Here is a 15483-nt window from a genome sequence, read left to right as displayed (position 1 = left end):
TGATCTGAACTTCCAAGTTTCTAAATGTATTACATTGTACACTGCATTTTTCCTGACAATGTACTGTGCAAGACTTGTGTTCATTTTTATTTGATCTCTGTGTCAGATTAGGAAATTAAAGGGTTATATGAATTGCATTTCTATTTTGGCAGTTTTAGTTATTCTAGGGGTTAAAACAATTCTTGCTCCGTTGGTATTAATCATCTGTCTAATGTTACACTGAACTGATTTTGCAGGTAAATTATGTACATTTTGTGCTTTTAGGCTATTTTGTTTATAGCAAAATTGGGGGTTGAAATAATGCATTAGCTTTGATTATTTGGGAACAATAAATGAAAATTGTGGGGCTTAGTGCTCCAATTTTGTTCTTAAAATAATAAGTTAGTCACCAAAAACACAGCTTTGGAAATTGTGAATTGTATCTTACTACCTCCCCAAAACTCATGGGTATTAATTCCATTCTGAATGTAGTTTTATTTGTTTGGTTTTATGCTAATAGCATCAACATGGATTGGAGCCCAGTTTTGCTAAGCACTTTCATACTCTCAGTATCGGCAAAAATGACGAGGAGTCAGGTGGCACCTTAAAGACTAATTTATTTGGGCATAAGCTTTTGAGGGTAAAAAACCACTTCAGATGCATGGAGTACAAATTACAGATGCAGGCATTATACTGACACATGAAGAGAAGGGAACTACCTTACAAGTGGAGAACCAGTGTTGACAGGGCCGATTCAATCAGGTTGAATGTAGTCCACTCCCAATAATTGATGGGGAGGTGTCAATACCAAGAGAAGGAAAGTTGCTTTTGTAGTGAGCCAGCCACTCCCAGTCCCTATTCAAGCCCAAATTAATGGTGTTAAATTTGCAAATGAATTTGAGTTCTGCAGTTTCTCTTTTCAAATACAGACTTTAGGTGTTTTTGTTGAAGAGTGAGAGTTGTTATAGACTACCAGGGAGATTGAAGTGTTCTCCTTTTGGCTTTTGTGTGTTACCATTCCTGATGTCTGACTTGTGTCCATTTATTCTTTTGCAGAGAGACTGTCCGGTTTGGCCAATGTACATGGCAGAGGGGCATTGCTGGTACATGATGGCATATATCATATTAGTAAATGTGCAGGTGAATGAGACCCTGATGGTGTGGCTCATGTGGTTGGGTCATCTGATGGTGTTGCTAGAGTAGATATAGAGATGGAGTAGGCAATGGGGTTTGTTATAGGGATTGATTGTAGATCGTTGATGATGTGCTGGAGAGGTTTTAACTGGAGGCTGTATGTGATGGCCAGTGGTGTTCTGTTATTTTCCTTGTTGGGCCTGTCCTGTAGCAGGTGACTTCTGGGTACCTGTCTCACTCTGTCAATCTCAGTATCAGGCAGTCCTTGACCAGAAGACTACAATCTAAAAATATTCTTTGGCATGTCACTTTCACACCACATTACTACATGTCACTCTTTGGGATATAAGATCAGTCAAGATGGCTGTAAGGGTTGAGTGGTCTTGTGGTTAATGTCTGGAGTGAGACTCTAAAGATCTGGACTCAGTTCCTCGCTCTGCCACTAACTTGTTGTGTGACCTTTAGTTATACTATTGATTACAAAGCCAGAAGGGACCATTGTGATCTTCTAGAGTGACCTTGGGCAAGTCACTTAATCTCTCCATGACTCAGCTCTCTATCTATTAAATGCGGATAATAATTCCTTGGTCTGTTTAGGCTGAAATTCAGAAAAGCACTTAAGCATATTCTTAAAGTTATGTGTGCTTAAATGTTTTCCTGAATAGGGATGCTTTTCTGAATCGGAGCCTTAGATTGCAAACTCTTTGGGCAAGGATTATCTGTTACTATGTGTGTGTACAGTGGCAACTGCAAAGCAAGCCTGATCTTGGTGGAGGCCTTTAGGCACTAATGTAATAAACTCAAAATAATCATCATCAGCAACATGTTTGCATAATTTAATTTTTCAATTTAAAGTGCAGTTCTGTTCTGAAAAGTGTAAAAATTCTCTTTAGGTTCCTAATCTCCATCACAATTGTAGCTCTCGTGTAGTTAAAAGTTGTCTCTCACACACTCCCAAGTCCAATCTGCTCAGTTTACAAATAGGAAGATGTTTTCTCCCTTTCTGCTTGCCTTGCAAATTTAGCCTGGAACTTGAAAGTCAAGCTGGGTCTCTTCAGGCATAAACATCAACATTTTCAGCTGTGGGGGCTTAGTAAACAATTTTGTTTGATATGAGCTGTAATGGAATGCAGTTGACTCTCTCCTACGTATGTTAACCGGGCAGTGCTAGGGGGAATGATTGGTAACGCACATTTTATTTTGACTGGGACAGCAGCAATGACTGAATACACAAAGGCAGTGAGGCAGTAGGAGGGTTTGAGTAAAAAGTTCATATTTTTACGTAGTCACTCTACAGAATAGAACCACAACTCCATAACTTAGGTGGGGGAAGTGTGATTTAGTAGTTTATTTAAATGTTTCTAAATGTGTTTTAGAGCTTCTTGATGGGGCTGTTTCTACCTATCTGTTTATATCTGCACTCTATCATAGAATTAACGATTCAAAAATATTTTGAAACTAGTCTTCATCTTAGAGCTGGGTGAGTCCCAAAGCAATGCACTCACCAAACTAACAATAAAATCACTTTAATCAATTCTAGTGACTCCATACATGCATACACTTACCCATTTCTTGCTCACGCTGCCTTTAAATGCTGTTATCAGAGAGTCCATTTTGGAGGGCACAAGAGTAGAGAGGGAAGCGATAAGACTTGTGGCGAAGTGTGCTCTGTGTGGGAAAGGAAAACTATCTAGATTTAAGGTGAGGATAGAGAACAAGCTATATATTCATAGATTCTAAAGGCAGAAGGAATAATTGAGACCATCTGGTCTGACCACCTGCATAACACAGGCCATAGAACTTCCCTGAATGATTTCCTATTTGAACTAGAACAGGTCTCTTAGAAAAACATCCAGTCTTGATTTAAAAATTGCCAATGATGGAGAATTCATCTCAACTCTTGGCAAATTGTTCCAATGGGTAATAACCTCGCTGTTAAAAATTTGTGCCTTATTTCCAGTATGAATTTTTCTAGCTTCAACTTCTAGCCATTGGATCTTGTTAGACTTCTGTCTGATAGACTACTGGGCTTTCTAGTATTAAAATTTTTGTTCCTCATTGGTAGGTAAAGCTAGACTATGATCGAGTCACCTCTTAACTTTCTCTTTAAGCTAGATAGGTGTTTGTTCTTGGAGTCTGTCACTATAAGGCATGCTTTCTAGTCCTTTAGTCATTCTTGTGGTTCTAATCTGAACCACTTCAAATTTATCAACATCCTTCTTCAGATGATGACACCAGATTGGACACTGACTTCAGTAGTGGTCACACCAGTGCAAGACACAAAGGTAATATAACATCCCTATTCCTGCTCAAGATTCCCTGGTCTATACATTCAAGGAATGCATTAGCTCTTTTGTCCACAGCACTGTAAGCTTACCAAGTGATCCGTATTGCTCTGTATCAGTGACCGCAACCTTTGAGTCATTAGCAAACTTTATCAGTGTTGATTTAATGTGTTTTTTTCCAGATCACTGATAAACATGTTACATAGGTAGGGCAAAGAACCAATCTCTGAGGACCTCCACTAAAACACACCTGCTTGATGATGATTCCCCACTCACAATTACATTTTGAGACCTGTCAGTAAAATGGTTTTTGTGTACCATGTTAATTTGATGATATTCTATTTTTAATCAAAATGTCTTACCATGTCAGTTGCCTTACATAGAAGTGTAAGTATATTACATCAACAATATTACTCTTATCAAATACATTTGTAATCTCATTAAAACAAGATATCAAGTTAGTTTGACAGGATTTATTTTCCATTAACCTATATTGATTAGTATTAATTATGTTACACTCCTTTTATTCTTTATTAATAGAGTCCTGTATCAGGTGCTCCATTATTTTGTCTGGGATCAATATCATGCTGACAGGTATATAATTGACAGTGTTGTCCTGTTCACCCTTTTAAAATATTAGTACAACATTAGCTTCCTTCCAGTCTTCTGGAACTTCCAACACTGTGATCCAGGTCCTATTTTTAATAAACAAGGCTTAAATAAACATTTTTAATTCAAAGAATTATGTTGTCCTAGGCCTTGTCTACATGGGAAAATTAGTGTGCAGTAAGTAACCATGTGAATTCACAGTGCACTAGCTACTCCACACAAGCTCCCTGTGTGGACACTTTCTGAGCATTAGAAGTATATTTCACTATCTCTACACTACAAATAAATACCTGCAGCTGTCCCATACCAGTTGACTGGGCTTGTGGCACTTGGGCTAAGGGGCTGTTGAAGTGTGGTATAGACTTTCAGGCTTAGGCTGCAGTCTGAGCTCTGGGACCCTCCCACCTTGCAGGCAGGACTGCCCGGGGGGAAGAGGGACCAAATGGGGCAACTTGTCCTGGGCCCTGCAGGGGCCTCCAGCCCCACCTCCACCTTCCCCCATCCCCTGGCACCTCAGCTTGCTGCATCAGGAGCAGCCCTGGACAGCACTGCAGCAGCAGGGCCTGAGCTTCTCCCACTGAGTCAGAGCTGCATGGTAAGGGGACAGGGCTGCGAGCTCTGGTCCCACCAGAACCATGCCACTGCAGCGCTGGCCAGGGACCAGGGCAGCTCCTGGACGTGGCGCGTTGAGGCCGTGAGGGGGGGGGGGAAGGCAGCGGTAACCCAGGAGCGGTCCTGGACAACGCTGCTGGGGGCGGTCAGGGAACGGGGGGGCTGGATCGTGGGCATTTCAGGGGTCTGTCAGGACTCAGCAGGAGGGTGGCTAGGGGTCTGGACAGTTGGGGTGGGGCCTAGGGTGGTGGTTGGAGGGGGGGCGGTGAGATAACAAGGAGCAGGATGGGTTGGGGATTCTGAGGGGAGCAGGAAGTGGATGGGGGTTGGCTGGGGGGCAGGGCCAGGCTGTTTGGGGTGGCACAACCTTCCCTATCCTAAAGCACATTCAGCAATTTGAGGCTTGCAGACAGCTATTTAACACAAAGAGCCAAGCTGTTATCTTTTCCCTTCGGGCTACCATCCCTTTTACGTTTCAAATGTCAACTATTTTATAGTCTTCATTTAATTTCAGTGCCATAGGAAGATTCATGTCAGGGGAGGGTCCTTCATTTAAAATTAGCCACTTTAGATTAACAGTGATAGAGCCATGGGGGAGGGATCACATGAGAAGAGCAATATCATACACCACCTACCTCCTTTCCAACCCTACCAAGGGAGAACCTCGTCCGGTGCATTCTCCGAGGCTCCAGAGGGGTTAATTCAGTGGTTCTCAAACTTTTGTACTGGTGCCCCCTTTCACATAGCAAACCTCTGAGTGCGACCCCCCCTCCCCTATAAAATAAAAACACTTTTTTATATATTTAACACTATTATAAATGCTGGAGGCAAAGCGGGGTTTGAGGTGGAGGCTGACAGCTCGTGACCCCCAGTAATAACCTTGTGACCACCTGAGGGGTCTTAACCCCCCAGTTTTAGAACCCCTGGGTTAATTTAATTTTAGCACCCTGTGTCCATTCACCTGCATGTGCTATTTTGAGCATTTCAGTTTTCACAACAGAGGCTCATCCCAGATTCTGGAACAAGCTCAAATGCTCAGTTTGTGAAGAATGTACATAAACTATACTAAAGACAAACCCACAGTAACCGTCTCCAGTTTGTGAGGAACCTCATGGAGCCACTCTCTATGAAAGAGAGAAATGCATGGAGGTTAAGTCCATTAATGGCTATAAGCCAGGAGAGTAAGGAATGGTGTCCCTAGCCTCTATTTGTCAGAGCGTGGAGATGAACGGCAGGAGAGAGATCACTTGATCATTACATGTTAGGTTCGCTCCCTCTGGGGCTCTTGTCATAGGCCACTGTCAGTGGACAAGATACTGGGCTGGATGGACCTTTGGTCTGACCTAGTACGGCCATTCTTATATTCTGTTCTAAATGAAACCAAAGTTATGGAGACAAATATGAGTCAAGGAAGCCAGCAGAGTATCAGAAACCTGGAAAAATCTGGATAGGCTCAGGCATTTGGTCACAAGCTGAGGTGGTTCAAAAGGTTTGGATTGTTTTTTTAAGCAGAATTTTTTTTATTGTTTGTTTAAACAATCAAACACAGCAAGCAGCAAATATTTGGCCACACACTTCTGAAACCCCAACCCATGTTCAGATTTTGGCAGACTAATTTCAGCATTTCAATTAAAAAAAACACAACAAATTTTGAAGGAAAGCAGACATTGTCTGATTTTTTTTCTGCTTTTAAAACCCCCCTAGTTTTCGATCCACAAAGTTTTGACAGGAAATATTTGTCCAACCCTTTTAATGAGCTTTAGTGCCTTTTAGCACTAGTTGATGCTGAGAACTAGTGATATTTTGTAAAGGTGACTTGAAAAGATGTTTTCTCAAAAGTGGGTTTGTGCTGAGATGTGGAGGTTTTTAAATTTTTATTTTTCCCAGGGCCGCCTGGAGGAGGGGTGTGGGCAAGCGGGGCATGGGAATATAGTATTCTATAGTACTGCAACTTTTTTTATGGAAGGGGACCCCAAAATTGCTTCACCCCAGGCCCCCTGAATCCTCTGAGTGGCCCTGCTTGCAGGGTCCTAAAGCCCAGGCTCCAGCCTGCGCCTGAATGTCTACATGGCAGTCAAACAGCCCCTTAGCCCAAGCCAGCTGGCATGGGCTAGCTGTGGGTTTTTAATTGCAGTGTTGACATATCCTTTTTGTGTGTGTTAGGTTAATGCCCTCTAATACTCCCGAGGGCACTTCTGGTGCTCAGTAAGTGTGTCCACACAGGAAGTTTGTGTGGAGTAGCTAGTATGCTGTGAATTAACACTGTTGCTTGCTGAGCACTAGCTTTCCTATGTAGACAAGTCCTTGCAGACACAAATATAACCCTTATGTATTTTTAGTGGTCTCATGACTTGAAATGTCTGTCACAGTATTTGATACACATAGATAATCTGCCTGACTCCTCCTCTCTATCCCCTACCCCAAACCCGAAAAGTGTTGCAATTTATGGCTTGAAAATGGAAAACTGCTTTTGCTCTTTCACTGCTGTACATTGCATTGGTCTTTATGTGAGTGTCTTCTGTTAAAGGATACAATCAATTAAGGTTGAAAGTGGAGTTGTAAATGAACCAGAGGGCTGCCTACCAGACATGAGTGATGCACAGACATTTAGACACTTTGAGAAGGAATTTCCTTTATAAAGATCTGACAGCTCTCCAAGAAGGTAAAAAGCCACTAGATTTGCTTTGTAGCTTATCATTAAACGAAGAAAAAAAAGAGCAGAACATTATGTTGTGTCCAAGCAATGCTGACTTCTGAGGCAGCTCAATATTTTAGTTTCCAGGAGGCCCCTCTTTTAAGAAATAAGCCACAACTCTGCTTCCTCAAGTGAACCATGTAAATGGCAATAAAACATGTTGTGTGTGGTCACAGCCAAGAAGTGGGAGACCAACCAAAGGAAACAATAGAATGAAATGGATAATCAAAAGATGAATGGAGAAATAGCAAGAAGCCTGGAACTGGGAAGTCATATAAAAGGTAAAGGTACATGATGTTTCTATTGTCAGTGCCAAAACTGGGAGTAAAGTCATAAGGAGTCAGAATGGAGAAGTAGGGAAACATGACACTGAAGCACAAAGCTGTGTGATTTAAATGCGCTTGTGCCAAGTTGGATAATGGTGAACAGTTTTAGGATGGAGCTTTATGCTCTGTTTATTTCCAGTGAACATGTTCTACTTGGATGGAAAGGAAAAAGGTTGAAATAACACTGCTTGGTTCCTTGGGTGGGTGGAGGCAAGAGGGTCATCATGTGAAGCTCTGCTGCTTCTAATTGTGTTTCATTCATGGCATGTTGTCACGGAGTGTGGGGGAGTCCGGTCCTGCACCCCTGTTCCTGGGCCTCACAGTGACTCTCAGCCAGGCAGTAAAACTGAAGCTTTGTTGGACAACAGGAATGCAGGTTACAGCAGAGCTTGGAGGCACGACCAGGACCCCTCAATCGAGTCCTTCTAGGGGTTCAGGGTGCTTGGATCCCAGCCTAGGATTCCCTGAATTCCAATCACCCAGCCCAAAACCGAAACTGAGCTGCGCTTCCTCCAGCCGGCTGATTCCTTTGTCCAGTTTCCCAGGCAAAGGTACTGACAGCCTCCCCCCCTACCTGGCTCAGGTTACAGGCTTAAAAATCCTGTCTCTCACCTAAAGTCCTCCCTGGCTCTCCCATCCCCCATACAGACAGACCCTACTGCATCACACATGTTATAGCTATTAGTTATAGTGAGATGAGCACTAAAGCTGATTCTGTCTGGGCTGAAGCTCTGAAAAAGACTCATTTTTCTTTACATGACCAAAACCAGCCAATGTTAGGTGTTCAGACCTTTTTGAAAGGAAAGAATTAGGGCCTGCTTCTCTTGTCAGCTACACTAGTGTAACTCCAAGTACTTCATTAGTGTTACGCCTGACTAAGTCCAAAGTGCCTGTTTCTTCAGTATCTGACGCCTTGTCAGCCACATCTGTTCAGTGCTTGGATAATGCTACCACCTTGACTTGTCAGTATTTTATCCCCACTGTGTAAATGCTTACACAAGGGGCAAGGCAGAGCAGGGCTCAGGCCAGAAGTGAGAGCTTTAGGGTGCGATCTCTAAAGGTACCTAGGCATCTAAAAACAGGACTTAGATACCACTGCAACCCACAAAACTCCTGCTTGGCTGCCACCTAACCCTGTGGGTGCCTAAATTCACTCAGTGCCTAAGTTTTTGCCTTGGTGCATGCCCCATGCTGCCTCACTGCACGTGCCCAGGCAACTATCTCCCACCTAAGCACTGCATGTGACTTCAGGTGACTCAATGCCTCTTTCCTGGTTTGTGAAGCATGAGCAGAGATAGGAACTTCCCTGCAGCCCAGACTTAACGGCCCATCTTTGTGAGAGGGGTGGGGCTTTTGCAATCATGACTCTTATCGACATACCCCATTAGCTAGTTTAGGTGACTCCCTGTCATAACCTAGTCCCAGATTTGGACCTTAGTGTCCAAAATATGGGGGTTAGCATGAAAACCTCCAAGCTTAGTTACCAGCTTGGACCTGGTACGGCTGCCACCACCCAAAAAATTAGTGTTTTGGGGCACTCTGGTCCCCTCTAAAACCCTTCCCTGGGGACCCCAAGACCCAAATCCCTTGAGTCTCACAACAAAGGGAAATAATCCTTTTTCCCTTCCCCCCTCCAGGTGCTCCTGGAGAGCTACACAGAAGCAAACTCTGTGAGTCTAAAGAGAGGGACTCCCCCTTCCCGTTTCCCAGTCCTGGAGAACAGAATTACCGAGAGTTAATCTCTCTTTCCCCCCTCACCTAGAGGGTATGCAAAGTCAGGCGAATAAAACTAACACACACAGATCTCCCTCTGACTTCTTCCTCCCACCAATTCCCTGGTGAGTACAGACTCAATTTCCCTGAAGTTTCCCAGTAAAGAAAAACTCCAACAGGTCTCAAAAAGAAAGCTTTATATAAAAAGAAAGAAAATACATAAAAATGGTCTCTCTGTATTAAGGTGACAAATACAGGGTCAATTGCTTAAAAGAATATTGAATAAACAGCCTTATTCAAAAAGAATACAAATCAAAGCACTCCAGCAACTATAGACATGTAAATACCAAAGAAAAGAAACCATATAACTCACTATTTGATCTCTTTGTCCTTACACTTGAAAACAGAAGATTAGAAAACAGAAATCACTGCTCAAAGCTGAGAGAAAAACAGGCAGACAGACAAAGACTCAGACACAAAATTCCCTCCACCCAGAGTTGAAAAAATCCGGTTTCCTGATTGGTCCTCTGGTCAGGTGCTTCAGGTGAAAGAGACATTAACCCTTAGCTATCTGTTTATGACACGCCCCCCAAATTGCAGACAGTGGGGAAGCTCCCTGGCGGCGATTTCCTTCTAGAACTTTAAAATAAACAGATTAATACAACACATGCACCTTTACATATACCACTAAGTATATAACTAACAGACTTCTACATTTTAAGAACACTTTTTAACTACTGGATTCTGGGAAACTCTCATGGGAGAGTGCATCCACTACTTTGTTAGAAGCTCCTGTGATGTGCTGAATTTCAAAATCAAAATCCTGGAGAGCTAAACTCCAACAAAGAAGTTTCTTGTTGTTCCCCTTGGCAGTATGGAGCCACTTTAGTGCAGCATGGTCAGTTTGTAGTTGGAACCGCCGTCCCCAAACATATGGGCGTAGCTTTTCCAGGGCGTACACAATGGCATAGCATTCCTTTTCACTGACTGACCAGTGACTTTCCCTTTCAGACAGTTTTTTGCTGAGAAACACGACAGGATAGAAGTTGTGATCTATTGCTTCCTGCATGAGCACTGCTCCTATACCACGCTCAGATGCATCCGTGGTTACTAGGAATGGCTTGTCAAAGTCCGGGGCCCTGAGCACAGGGTCAGATATGAGCATTGCCTTAAGCTGGGTAAAGGCCTTTTGACGCTCATCAATCCACTTAACTGCATTTGGCTGGGTCTTTTTGGTCAGGTCGGTCAGTGGGCAGCGATTTGGCTGTAGTGTGGTACAAATCGCCTGTAGTATCCGGCCAAGTCTAAGAAGGATTGGACCTGCTTCTTGGACCGTGGGACAGGCCACTTTTGGATAGCATCCACCTTGGCCTGTAGGGGGTTTATGGTTCCTCGACCCACCTGGTGCCCCAGGTAAGTCACTCTGTTTTGGCCTATTTGACACTTTTTGGCCTTAACAGTTAGTCCGGCCTGCCTGATGCGCTCAAAGACCTTTTCCAGGTGTAGTAGGTGTTCGGGCCAGGAGTCTGAAAAAATGGCCACATCATCGAGGTAGGCAACTGCAAATTCTCCCAGTCCTGCTAGTAGACCATCTACCAGCCTCTGGAAGGTGGCGGGTGCATTTCGAAGGCCGAAAGGAAGGACATTGAATTCATACACCCCCGCATGGGTGACGAATGCTGACCTCTCCTTGGCAGGTTCATCTAGCGGTACTTGCCAGTACCCCTTGGTTAAGTCTATTGTAGAGATGAACTGGGCACGTCCCAACTTCTCCAATAGCTCATCGGTGCGTGGCATTGGATAGTTGTCCGGACGAGTTACCGCATTTAGCTTACGGTAGTCCACGCAAAAGCGTATTTCCCCATCTGGTTTGGGTACCAGAACCACTGGAGATGCCCATGCACTGGTAGATGAGCGGATTATACCCATGCACTGGTAGATGAGCGGATTATACCCATCTATAGCATGTTCTGGATCTCCCATTCTATAGCAGCTTGGGCATGAGGAGACACCCGGTAGGGTGGGGTTCTAATGGGGTGAGCATTACCTGTGTCAATGGAGTGGTATGCCCGTTCAGTCCATCCTGGGGTGGCTGAGAACAATGGGGCGAAGCTAGTGCACAGCTCCTTGATTTGTCGCCGCTGCAAACGTTCCAGGGTGGTTGAGAGGTTCACCTCTTCCACGCCACCGTCTTTTTTTCCCGTCGTAGTAGACACCGTGAGGCCACTCAGCATCATCTCCCTGGACTGTAAACTGACAAACCTGTAAGTCTCTGGAATAGAAAGGCTTGAGAGAATTAACATGGTACACTCTAGGCTTTAGTGAGGAATTGGGAAATGCTATGAGGTAGTTTACAGTTCCCAGGCGCTCTTGGACCGTGAATGGCCCTTCCCATGATGCTTCCATCTTATGGGCCTGTTGCGCCTTCAAGACCATCACCTGGTCTCCTACCTTGAAGGAACGTTCTCTGGTATGTCTGTCATACCAGGCCTTTTGCTCTTCCTGAGCATCCTTTAGGTTCTCTCTAGCAAGGGCTAAAGAGTGTCGGAGGGTGCTTTGTAGGTTGCTTACAAAGTCCAGAATGTTAGTTCCTGGAGAAGGCGTAAACCCCTCCCATTGCTGCTTCACCAACTGTAATGGCCCCTTAACCTCGTGACCATACACAAGTTCAAACGGTGAAAACCCTAAACTGGGATGTGGTACAGCCCTGTAGGCAAACAGCAACTGCTGCAACACTAGGTCCCAATTATTGGAGAATTCATTGACGAATTTACGTATCATGGCCCCCAAAGTTCCATTAAACCTTTCCACCAGGCCATTGGTTTGATGGTGGTACGCGGTGGCAACCAAGTGATTCACCCCATGAGTTTCCCACAGTTTTTCCATGGTCCCTGCCAGGAAATTAGACCCTGAATCTGTAAGGATGTCGGAGGGCCAACCTACCCTGGCAAAAATGTCTGTTAGGGCCAGGCACACAGTGTTAGCCCTGGTGTTGCCTAGAGCTACTGCTTCCGGCCATCGGGTAGCAAAGTCCACTAAAGTCAGTACGTACTGCTTTCCTCTGGGTGTCTTTTTTGGGAAAGGGCCCAGAATATCCACAGCTACTCGCTGAAATGGGACCTCAATTATGGGGAGTGGCTGGAGAGGGGCCTTGACCTGGTCTTGGGGCTTTCCCACTCTTTGGCACACCTCACAAGACCGAACATACTGGGCAACGTCCTTGCCCATCCCCTCCCAGTGGAAGGACTTCCCCAACCGGTCCTTGGTTCTGTTCACCCCAGCATGGCCACTGGGATGATCATGGGCTAAGCTTAAGAGCTTCCCCTGGTACTTAGTTGGAACCACCAACTGTTTTTGCGGCTGCCATTCTTCCCGGTGTCCACCAGAAAGAATTTCCTTGTATAAAAGTCCTTGGTCTATAACAAACCAGGATCGATTAGAAGAGCTGAGAGGCGGTGGGGTGCTCCGTGCCGCCGCCCAAGCTTTTTGAAGGCTGTCATCTGCTTCCTGCTCAGTCTGGAACTGTTCCCTTGAGGCTGGGGTCACCAGTTCTTCCTCAGACTGTGGACTTGAGCTTGGTCCCTCTGGAAGCAATGTAGGTGATGGGGTTGGTTCCGTTGCTGGTGAACCGCTCTCCGCTGGTGCACCTGAGGGTATTTCAGGCTCTGGCTGAGTCTTTTGGGTATAGCTGTCTGTTGCTTCTGCCAGTTTTGGCTTGCTGGCGCCCTCTGGCATTGAGTTTGAAGCTGTGGTTGCAATTGCTGGTGCTGGTTGCTGTTCCAGTTCCGGGCCTGGGACTGGAGGTGCTGTGGCTGTTTCAGTGGTAGGCATGGAATCCGGGTCCACTACCTCTGTCTGGGTCTCTGGTAACACAGACGGGGCCTCTGTGGACGGCTCAGGAACAGGAATGGGTCTGGAAGCTTGCCTGGTTTGGCTACGTGTAATCATTCCCACTCTCTTGGCCCGCTTCACCTGGTTGGCCAAGTCTTCCCCCAGTAGCATGGGGATAGGATAATTGTCATAGACTGCAAAAGTCCACATTCCTGACCAGCCTTTGTACTGGACAGGCAGTTCAGCTGTAGGCAAGTCTACAGCTTGTGACATGAAGGGGTAAATTGTCACTTGGGCCTTTGGGTTGATGAATTTGGGGTCTACGAAGGATTGGTGGATAGCTGACACTTGTGCCCCCGTGTCTCTCCACGCAGTAACCTTCTTTCCGCCCACTCTCAAATTTTCCCTTCGCTCCAAGGGTATTTGAGAGGCATCCGGGCCTGGGGATCTTTGGTGTGATGGTGGTGTAATGAATTGCACTCGCATGGTGTTCTTTGGACAGTTGGCCTTGATATGTCCCAGTTCATTACACTTAAAGCATCTTCCATCTGATGGGTCACTGGGCCGAGGTGAGTTACTGGAGACTGGTGAGGTGGAAGAATACTGTGTCTGTGGCTTTACTTGGGTTGTAGGTGGGGTTTTTGGCTGCCCTCGGTTGTAGGGTTTATGGTCGGTGTGCCCCCTGGGGTATTCGTTCCCCTTGACCTTAGCTTTCTTGCTTTCTGCCACTTCCATCCATCTGGCTCCAATCTCCCCCGCCTCAGCAAGATCTTTGGGTTTTCCATCTTGTATGTACCGTGTGATGTCAGTGGCACTCACACTACCCAGGTCCTGGCCACCGATCTGGGGAGCTCCGCATTTTAATTTAATTTTAAATGAATCTGCTTAAACATTTTAAGAACCTTATTTACTTTACATATGACAATAGTTTCGTTATATATTATAGACTTTACAAAGAGACCTTCTAAAAATGTTAAAATGTATGACGGGCATGCGAAACCTTAAATTAGAGTAAATAAATGAAGACTCGGCAAACCACTTCTGAAAGGTTGCCGACTCCTGGGCTAGGCACCTAAAAGTTAGGCACCTTGGTGCTTAGTGTTGCAACACCTAGGTCCCTTTGTGCATCCCACCCCTAGCTCATAGTTCCCTGAGTTGACTCCAACAGCAAGAAATCTGGAGTGAATTTAAAAAATGCCATACTTAAGACAATTAAAGCAAGAGAAGAGAGTTTTAGCAGTGAATTCTGGGCAGCTGCAATGAACTCTCTGCTACAGGATTTGCAAGAAATACATTAATGTAACTGTGTGTGTTTGTGATGTCCAGTTACATATATAGTTTAACTGCTACTTGCTGGTGTGTTGTGGTACCTTCAATAGTACAAATAAAGATCATAAAGAGAACAACCTAGGTAGGTGTCAAATGCCTCCCTTGGATTTCATTTAGGCTGGCCCTCTCAAGATAGTAGGTGTGGCTAGAACAAAACCCAGGATGAGTCCTGAAATAGGTGTTAATATGCAGACATAACCCCATTTCAACAGTATGCTGTAAAATATTGGAACTATGTATACTAGCCCTATTCAGTTCACTAAACACAGCTGGATGATACTAATTTTGTTTACACTGTTAAGGCTAAATACAAAAACTAACTTTTTTTTTTAGATTTAAGATCTATGAAAGAAAGAGGAGGGCTGTGAAAGTGTAACCACAGTTTTACAAATAATTGCAGTGCTGCTGTGGGTTGTTTCTTGTCAGAGGTGAAAGTAAGCCGGTATGGGCCGATATGGAGGACCGGTAAGAAAAGGAGACTGCCTGAGGGAAGGAGAAGCCTGCCCCCTGCATAAGAATAGTTTAAACTCAGCTGTTCCCTGAGTGGTTCAGCCCCTCGGGGTTAGGAGCGGTTTCTGGCATCCTTGTTAATTTCACAGTAGCTTGGGGGGAAGGTGTGTTTGACCATGGCAGGGGCAGTCCTTTTCTGCCCCCAGGATGAGAGGATCTTGTCTCCAGTACTAATATACAACAAATACAAGGATTTGGCAGCACAGCTTAAATCCAGCGCTAATAAAAGCAGGTGGAAGGGGAAAACTCACTGTCCCTCCTCCTCCTCCTCCTCCGCTAGGCTGCAGACAAGGCTCTGCATTCCTCCCTCCCCACCAGCAGGGGTTCTCCTCTAAGCTCTAGCTTGCAGTAGGGAGACTGGCTGAGATGCCTGCTGCTGCTGCTGCTGCTGCCTGCATAAGAACAGTTTAAACTCAGCTGTTCCCTGCGCAGTTCAGCCCCCAGGGTTAGGAGCCATTTC

Source organism: Gopherus evgoodei, chromosome 1 (assembly GCF_007399415.2).
Source record: "Gopherus evgoodei ecotype Sinaloan lineage chromosome 1, rGopEvg1_v1.p, whole genome shotgun sequence".
NCBI lineage: Eukaryota > Metazoa > Chordata > Testudines > Testudinidae > Gopherus > Gopherus evgoodei.
Note: the sequence above shows the minus strand (reverse complement) of the source record.